The sequence below is a fragment of the Vespa crabro genome, chromosome 14 (assembly GCF_910589235.1).
Source record: "Vespa crabro chromosome 14, iyVesCrab1.2, whole genome shotgun sequence".
Taxonomy (NCBI): domain Eukaryota; kingdom Metazoa; phylum Arthropoda; class Insecta; order Hymenoptera; family Vespidae; genus Vespa; species Vespa crabro.
The window spans coordinates 2,239,143-2,249,142 of NC_060968.1; the positions used below are offsets into that span (position 1 = coordinate 2,239,143).

At 28.7% G+C, this 10,000-nt stretch overlaps 1 protein-coding gene across 14 annotated transcripts in view; it reads left to right on the forward strand.

Annotated features, from left to right (window-relative positions):
• The window catches only part of LOC124429118 (protein Skeletor, isoforms B/C), a 105,385-nt gene that overhangs the window by 21,855 nt on the left and 73,530 nt on the right, over positions 1 to 10,000 (forward strand). For 4 of the 14 annotated variants that reach the window (XM_046973965.1, XM_046973972.1, XM_046973971.1 and 1 more), the window contains exon 1: positions 9,027 to 9,484. The exons of 2 other annotated variants lie outside the window; for them this stretch is intronic. The gene's annotated coding sequence lies outside the window, so the exon portion shown is untranslated. Of the gene's footprint in view, positions 1 to 4,045; positions 4,587 to 4,606; positions 4,632 to 9,026; positions 9,489 to 10,000 lie in introns of those variants that run through there. 8 more of the 14 variants (XM_046973969.1, XM_046973968.1, XM_046973970.1 and 5 more) reach the window with 5 other exon arrangements.

Genomic DNA, 10,000 nt, shown 5'->3' on the forward strand with positions numbered 1-10,000 from the left:
TATATACATATACAAAAAGCTTAGCTACTTTGATATTTATATATTCGTCATCTTTTGAGGCTTTTGTCAGTGGTATATATTATATATTATATAAACTATCTACATAGATATGGTTATAAATTCTTTCGAGAGTAGTTCCGAGTAACGTACGTATATACATGTATATACGAAAATTCAATCCGATAGAAATTTATACGAAAAGGAATAATTCATAATCGTTCTTTTTCTTGAAACGTGTTTGAAATGAATGAAAATTTAAAACCTTATAATCTTCCCGTCTACCCTCCCTCCCCCTCTCCCCTACTCCCCTACATTGATATTTTTTTCGCGGACGAGGAACAGCTAAATATTTCAAACGGAAGTTATTTTTTTTCTCGTTTTTCTTTTGTCTCTTTTTTTTTTATCAAAGAAAAGATTAACGATAGGTGTCTCTATTTAAATAAAAGAAAAAGAAAGAAAAAAAAAAAGAAGAAAAGACACACAGTTGGCCTCGAAACCTTCGATTAAATGAAAAGTGTTAAATGCCCATTTTACTTGTCACCTTTGAAATTGGATAACATTTGTACGGATAAAATTTTTTTCTCAAAAAGTATCGCATAATCGTGATAAAAATTAATTTCAACAGGTATATTTTGAATATTCGATATACTAAATATTATAATATTATATATAGTATTACTATATTATGTTTTAAATATAACTTATCATTAGATTTAATAGAAAAATTAAATAGTTCGTATGTGAAATTAATTAATGACAAATAATTTTATAATTATTAAATGTGAAAATAAATTTAAAAAAAAAATATATATATATATAAATATATTTATATATATATAAATTATATATATATATATAATATACATATAATATATATAATTATATAAATATATATAATATATAATTATATATATATAAAATTATATATACATAAATAAATATATTTATATATAAATAATATACACATACGCAAATCTGTTCTATATTATATATATATATATATTATAAATATATTATATATTATTATATATATAATATATATTAATAATATATGTATAATAAACCTTGAAGCTTACACGGCTTTGTAGAGGGTTAATTTTGAAGAAAAGAGAGAGAGAGAGAGAGAGAGAGAGAGAGAGAGAGAGAGAGAGAGAGAGAGAGAGAGAAATCATTTATCTTTGTGTTAACGTTCTCTCATCAATCGAGTATAAAAATATTTAGTTCTTCTCCTTCTAATCTATAATAGACCTATTAGATGATATTCTCTTGAGAGGAAACAAAGCACCGTATTCGAAGCTTTTCGGAAAGTTTCACTGACATTATTGAAGGTATCTCGGATCGTTCGTCATTATTCAAGTACGAGGTATGTTATACCATTCACGAGTTTGACGTAGTACGGAGTTATACAATCGGAAGTCAATAAAACGTTATGAAACAAGAGAGAGAGAGAGAGAGAGAGAGAGAGAGAGAGAGAGAGAAAGAGAGAAACAGATAGATAGATAAATAGATAGATAGATAGATAGATAGAGAGAGAGAGAGAGAGAGAGAGAGAGAGAGAGAAAGAGAGAAACAGATAGATAGATAAATAGATAGATAGAGAGAGAGATAGAGAGTGAATAAAAATAATTAATTAGACAAAGAGAAAAAGTATTAATGAGTACGTGAGAATAAAGATGATCTGATTAAAAGAATAACGACACTTTTTTAATTTTTGTAATTTCTTTCTTTCTCGATATTGTGCTTTCTAATTCTGTTTTTCTATATTTTTTTTTCTTTTCTTCTTTTCTTATTTATATAATATAAATAAATTTCTATATTAATATAAATTTATACTTATAATATGGAAAAGAATTTTTCTTATTATTATTATTATACATTATATTTATAAATTATATATATTTTCACGATAAATAAGATAATCAATAAGCTCTATAATATACATATATCTGTATACGTGTGTATGTGTGTGTGCGTGTATATATATATATATATTTCTTTTTTTTTTCTCGTTATGTTGAGGCCAATAACGAAACGATTTAACAGAGAAAATAAGTACGTCAAATCTATCAAAATAGAACGAACGATCGAAAAAGCTTTTCTGGCACTCTCGAATCGCCACTTGGCGTTTACTATTTTTTTTTCTTTTTTTCTTCTTTTTTACTAGCTCGATTTTTTGCATCTTTTTTATACGTATGTGCATTTTTCATTTATTTATTTATTTTATTTATTTATTTCTTTCTATTTTTTTTTTTTTTTTTAAATCCTGTTTTCAATTGATTCATTTGATTGAATTAAACTTATGAACAATGGACATGTATAGAAAGGAAAAAAAAACAAAACAAAATTACAATATTATTTATAGATAGTATCTATATATTATTTATAGATGTATTATATCGTTATATTTTTTTCTTTTTTCTTTCTTTTTTTTTTTGGAGGATTATAAATAGATCCGACGCAATTGGAAAGGATCAATGTTAATTATACAATTTTTTTAATAATTATTTAATTCATATAATTATATAATTAATATCAAAAAATATAATTAATATCAAAATTATATAATTAATATCATCTACAATAGTATATATCTATAAATCAATTGATACGAGCGATGTCTTAATTTTTTTTTTTTTTTTATCATAATGAAACGAAGATGATTGCCGTTAAAAATGAAGGATATAAAAATTTGCCTGAAAGTTTACAAAAAAAAATAAATGTGATTGGATTAAAGGTTCGATCTGTGATCCTGCAATTAATTGATCCGATATTTGGAAAAAAATATATACACACACACACACCATAAAAGTCGATTGCAATTGCAAGCTCAAAAATATTTTCTGTAATTAAAATAGAACTTAAATGATCGTATCAAAATTCATAACAAAATAATATCGCCTCTTGAGAATGATACAATAGAAATTTAAAATTAAAGAATCTCAATTGAAATTTAAAATTTAAAAATTAAAAAGCTTAATATAATGTCAATGCAAAGCTCATAAGTTTATTTATTTAACTTGTCAATTTGTTCCGATGTTTAACGAGTATGACAAATAGAAGATAATGATTAAATTAATTCATAGAAGCATTATGAATATAATGATCATATTAATTCGTAAACTTTGTTAAACTTTGTGAGAGAAACAAATTGAATCGTATATTAATCTTTAAAAAAATAAAAAAATAAAAAAAGAAAAATAAAAAGATGTTCAGCTGTCGTAGCTGATAACAACAAAAATTTATATTATTACATTATCAATTTTTTCTATCTAACTTCTTGGCGAACAAATTCTATGTATACAAAAGAAGAGGAAGAAACAAAAAAGAAAAAGAAAAGAAAGAAAAAGGAACAAAGGATAAAATCAACTTACATACGTACATACCTACGAGAATGACGATGATAAGAATTTTCGGTAATGCGAGAAAAAATCTTTTTCGTTGCGAATTAATGATAATAATGATTAGAAGGAGGAAAAAAAATAAATAAGTAAATTACAAAAAAAAAAAAAAAGAATAAAAGAATAAGAAAAAACAAAAAAGGTTATGTTCAAAATACGATATATATATATATTTTCGATGAATTTAATAAAAAGAAAGAGGGCGAAAGAAAGAGAAAGAGAAAGTGAAAGAGCAAGAGAGAGAAAAAGAAAAAGAGAGAGACAAAGAGAAAAAGAGATAGATAGAGATAGATAGAAAGAGTAAAAGAGAGAGAGAGTGAGAGAGATAAAGATACAGAGAGAGAGAGAGAGAGAGAGAGAGAGAGATGAAGATAGAGAGAAAGAGATAGATAAAAATAAAGATAAAGATAAAGAGAGAGAGAGAGAGAGAGAGATAAAGATAGAGAAAAAGGAGAAAGAAAAAGATACAAAGTAAGAGAAAGAGAGAGAGAGAGAGAGAGAGAGAGAGAGAGAGAGAGAGAGAGAGAGAGAGAGAGAGAGAGAGAGAGAGATAAAGATAGAGAAAAAGGAGAAAGAAAAAGATACAAAGTAAGAGAAAGAGAGAGAGAGAGAGAGAGAGAGAGAGAGAGAGAGAGAGAGAGAGAGAGAGAGAGAGAAGTTCAACTGATGTGTATAAGTAAGATAATATTTCGAAATATGTACGTGAGAGAGCGACAAAGAAGGGAGAGAGAGAGAGAGAGAGAGAGAGAGAGAGAGAAAGAGAAAGAGAGAGAGTATATATCTCTGGCACCGCAAGCTCGAAACTTATCTAAAAAGACGAAGGAAGGGGTTGTGCTTGGTGCACGGGTTCGGTCCACGGCGCAAACTCGGGCTCGTCCTTGTTCCCTCCCACTCTGCTAAGGGGATAGAGGTGGAGCTCTGCCTACTACCCGCCAATACATGTCCCGTCTCTCGGTATACGTTTGCCGCGTTACCCCGTCGCTAGATCAGTCCTTTTACGTCCGAAAACGCGCGCGACGATCTACGCAACCCCCGTTTCTATTTCGGTGTGTGTGTTGTCGTTGCCATTGCCGTTGCCGTTGCCGTTGCCGTTGCCGTTGTCGTTGCGTTGCGTACGTGCGTACGTGCGTACGTATGTGCGTGCGTGCGTGCGTGCGTGCGTACGTGCGTACATTCTACCGTTCAAACGTGTGTTAATTGTGCGCATTTTGAGTGTGCGTGTACCGTGTACGTGTACGTTTGCGTTTGCCTGTGTGTGTGCATGTGTGAGTGCGTGCCTGCGTGCGTGAGTGCGTGCGTGCGTGCGTGCGTGCGTGGTGTTCGTTTGTGTTTCTATCTTTCGTTTGTGTGTGTCTATCTTTTTCTCTCTCTTTCTCTCTCTCTCTCTCTCCCTCTCTCTCTATGTGTGTGTGTGTGTGAGTGTGTCTGTGTGTCTATCTGTACGTTTCGCATATATTTAGAATCAAAGAAAAGAAAAAAGGAAAGGAAAGAAAGATAAGAGAAAATAGTAGTAAAGATAAAAAGGAAGGAAGTAATCGAGGAAAAAAGTAAACGCAGAAAAGAAATAAAGAACGAAAAATTTGAAAGGAAGGAAAGGAAGGAAGTATTGAAACGAAAGGAAAAAGAAAGAGAAGAAAGAAAATTCACGCTTTAATCACATTTTCTTATCAACCGTCATCATCTGTCATCAGTCAAAAGTCACAAATAAACATATATAATCTATGGCATATAAATCGCTGACAGGAAGAATATAACAAAGTCGCTTATTCAGTTCGTTGAATGCGTTCGTTTCGTTTAAGGTCACCCCATCTCGTAGTTTCGTAGATCTTCTCTTTTTATTTCTTCTTCCTTTTTTGTTATCTCCTTTTTTTTTCTTTTTACTTTTTTGGTTTTCGTTGACACGGGGAGTTGGACGAGAGTAAGGATGTAGGAGGGTGGGCGGGGAGGGGGCGTGGGAAGGGGTCCCTTTGGTGGTGGTGGGTTTGCTCGGGTTGATTGGTGTTCCCGAACCAGAAAAAAAAGAAAAAGAAAAAAAGAAACAAGAAAAAAAAACAGGAAAAACACGCGAGAGAGAAAGAAATGAAAAGGAAAGAGAAAGGGAGAAATAGAAAAATAGAAAAAACGACTACGACAAAAATGCTACGCGTGTAAAAAAAAAAAAAACAGAAAGAAAAAGGAAAAAAAGGAAAAAGAGAGAAAAACATTTTGAATGAACGTACAAACGATTAATATATATATATATATATATATATATATATATATATATATATATATATATATATATATATATACACACACAACGTGTGTCGGATAAATTTGTAATTAATAAAGATCTTGCGATTAGAAAATTTGAAATATTCCATGGGATTTTATTATTAATTGTTTGTTATCGGTGGTACATGATTAATTAAAAAACGCGATTAACGTGATTTACGATTGTAAAATTCGTCGATGGTTCGTTCCATTTACATCGACGGCCGAATCTATGATATATCAAAATGATTATCAAAAAAAAAAAAAAAAAAAAAAAAAAAATTTTTTTTACTCTGTCTTGCGATTTTTATGAGAATCCAAATCTCCGGTTATCGTTCGTATTCGTCTTTGTCCACGGGGATAAGGTGGAAGGGAGAGTTAAGAGTTGGGGGTGGCTTTGGGTCGAGTTTGATGGCGAGGGGTTGCATAGGTACAGGGGTTGAGGATGAGTATAAAGAAAAAAAAAACGGGCACGCGATTTCTAAACGTTAGTTTCGATCGATTAGTTCAAACGAGAAATTCTTTCTTCTTTTCCATGTTTTTCCTTTTTTTTTTCTTTTTTTTCTTACCAGACAAAAGATTCAAAGAAGAGATATAACGCGTTTCGATAAATTTCGAATGGAATTGCAGGCAATGTCATTTGGTAGATAATGTATTGTTCTTGTTTTTCGAGATCTTTTTCTAGGAATTAAATCTTATTTCGGGAATTTCTTATTCTAGGGTTTCTAAAGTATAGGGGAAAAAGATGATATAACAAAGAGATATATATGATAAAAAGGAATCTGTAGGGTAATGCGGGAGTGTACGGGGTGGGGGAGATATAGGGTGGTAGAAGAAGAAAATTATTCAATATTTAATAAAATTCTTTTCTTTTTCTTTTTTCTTATTTCTCCTCTATTTTTGTTCCTTTTTTCTCCTTTTTTTTTCTTACAATTTTCTCTCTTTTTCTTTTTTTTTTATTATTACATAAAAATAAATTATGTATATGTGTGTGTGTGTGTGTGTGTGTGAGTGTGTGCGTGCGTGTGTGTGTGTATAATGCATATATGTAAAATTTTTATTTTTTCAAAATTTATATCGGAAATGAGAAAAAAGTATTAATTTCGTGGATGAAAAAGTTATTTCGATTTCTTATTCGAAATGTCAAATAAATTGGATATTTGTGAGGAGGCATATTTGCATCATTGAAAAAAATATTATAGTAGAATGAATTTGCTTGTATTTATTTTTGAGGGATTGAAAGAGATTATCATTGGTTATCTATATACATATATACGTATATATTCATGTATGTATATATGCATATATATATATATATATATATATATATATATATATATATATATAACTGTTGATATATAGGCCCAACGCGATGCTGCGACTAGTACTATTCACATCGTTCCATTTTTTCCGGCATAACGAACAAGATCGATCTGGGACAATACGATAGGTCAACCGAAAAACCTCGGCGAATCTGTCGTCGCCATCGTTGTGTTTAGTAGAACGTTAAGCGAATATTTTTTATTTTTCTTTTTTTTTTTTTTCCTTTTTCTTCCCGCGTAAAATGCAACGTGCATGCGTTTTTTTTATATGCGTACTTTTATTGAATTTTTATTGAATTTTTAATATTCATTTTTAAGAAGGAATTTCTTGATACGAAAGTCGTGAGAAGAAAAAAAAAATATATATATATACATATATATGTAAGTATGTGAATATACATACTTATATTTTATTTCATTAACATTTTTAATCGTATAAAAATCTATTTTTCATTATATTTGTTTGCCGAATTATAAATTGTGATAATCGTTGATAGTAATTGTAGAAAAAATATCTGCAAGGTGATCAATTTGTTTATTTATATATATGAGATCATTATTTCGCGTAATTTATGATTTTCGTGAGAAATAGCAAAAAAAGAAAAAAAGAAAAGAAACTAATACACAATATAAATGAAATTATTTATGCATATTTTTATGTCATTCTTTATAGAATACTCTTTCAAAACAATCTTTATGGTTTTTTATGAATTTGAATACGTTCTATCCAATTTGACCTTTTTTTCTCTTTTTTGATTTAAATAATAATATCGATGATCGTATACGATGATAAATTAATAATAAATAAATTAATTAATAGTAAAAACGCTCATTAATAGTTTAAGCTTTTTAATTATACTTAAGCTTTCTTGAATCTCTCTCTCTCTTTCTCTCTCTCTCTCTCTCTTTTTCTTTCTTTCCTTTTCTTGTGTGTCTACGTTAAAAGTTTAGGTTTTTTAAATTATACTTTTTTAAACTCTTTTTTTGTTTCTGTTTTTTACTCTCTCTCTCTCTCTCTCTCTCTCTCTTTTTCTAATATATTACGTTAAAAGTTTACGGTTTTTTAATTATACTTCCTTAAACTCTCTCTTTCTTTTTCTCGTGTGTTAAGATAATAATAAGAACGTTTGTGTTATGATGTTGATTTGATAAGAAATTTAAAGGAAAAAAAAAAAAAAAAAAAACAAAGAAGAAGCAAAAAAAGGAAAAAAGAAAATTTCACTTATCATTAACGTGCACTCTAATTATTTATTTATTCGAATACGATTAATTAATAATTCATTTTCATATAAGTTAATTACAAATATAAAATTCAAAGAAAAAAAAAAGAAGAAGAAACGAAAAAAAAAGACGATTTAATTATTATATGAACACAATATCAATGAGACTTCGTTTGCATAAATTAACCAGAGTTAAAATTCACAGGAATCCAAGAATATTTCGATCATTTTATTAAACATTAATGTGTACTTATAAAAGTCAAGTTTAAATATATTTATATTATTTCATTAAATATTCTTTCGGATTTTGTCGACTTACATCTCAGTACAATGAACTTGAATTAACATTTCCATAAATGTTATCATATGTGTATATATATATATATTATTCAATTAATTAATGTAAATATTTCTATGTTCCATTTATTGGGTTTATAAATTATATAAAAATGTTTTATTTTATTTTTATTTTTATTCTTTATTTTACATTACAACACAAAAATGAACAGGTAGGATAGTTTTTTTTTTTTTTTTTTTTATATAAAAAATTTATATACATATACAATTTTTGATTATTGATTGATTAAAAAAAATTCTTCTTATTATTTGAATTTTTATTAACCTCAGATCTCAGAATCTGAATAAAAAAAAAAAAAGAGAGAGAGAGAGAGAGAGAGAGAGAGACAATTTTATTACTTTATTACAAAATAATTCCTTTCGTTTTACAGAAGATAATAATGGAATCGAAAAAAATGAAAGTAGTATGAAAGATAATAATATAAAGCAAAAAAAAGAAAAAGAAAAAAACAAAAGAAAATAAAGAACAAGATAAAAACAAAAAAGGAAACAAAACAAAAAAAAATGAATCAATAATAATTAAAAAAAAAAAAAAAGAAATTAAGATATAATAACAAAACCTCATAATGGAACGATCTCTCCGTGACTTAAAGATAATATAAAGAAAGAGAAATATTATAGTTGATCCGTGAAACGTAACGGTATGGCATGATCTCTCTTTCTCTTTCTCTCTCTCTCTCTCTCTCTCTCTCTCTCTCTCTCTCTTTTTCTCTCTCTTTCTCTATCTATGTATCTATTTATCTCTCTTCCTCTTCGGTTCGTGGCTCTTTTGAGCGGTTTCAAGATCGCACGTGAAAGGCGAGTGGTACAATATACCGATCGATCGTTTAAAATTTCTGCCAGTCGACGTCGACCCGGTCGATCGACAGCACGTCCGCACAAACGCGCTCCGCATCGGCTGTCCGCATATCTTTCACGAAGAATCCTGACAATCGTACGTACGTAAATTACGCGAAGCTTCCTGGTTGAAGGAGGAAGAGAAAAAAAAAGGAAAAAAAAAGAAGTAAACAAAAATAGTAAACAAAAATTTAACAGAAAGAAAATTAGGGCGTTGATATTTTTGCAAAATGAAAAAAAAAAAATACTTCACGATTGATTAGAACGTATCTTGAGTGACGGGGAGGCAGGGGGGAAATGGGGAAATATGGATATAGAGTGAAGGATATTAGGGGGGGGGAGGGAAGGATTTATATAGTCAGTTTCAAGGTCGAATAAGAAAGGCGATCTAGAGAGGCTAACATCTTTGATCTTAAGCCACATAGTTTTGATTTAAATTCTTACCTATGAATAAGCTTGAAATTTTTTCGTTACCATAGAAAGAATTTTCTTTTTTTTCTTTTTTCCTTTTTTTTTTTTATTTTATTATATTATTTATTTTTTTTTTTTTTATAATAATTTGTTATAATTGTTGTTATATAATCATTGTAAATATATAAATATATTTATAATA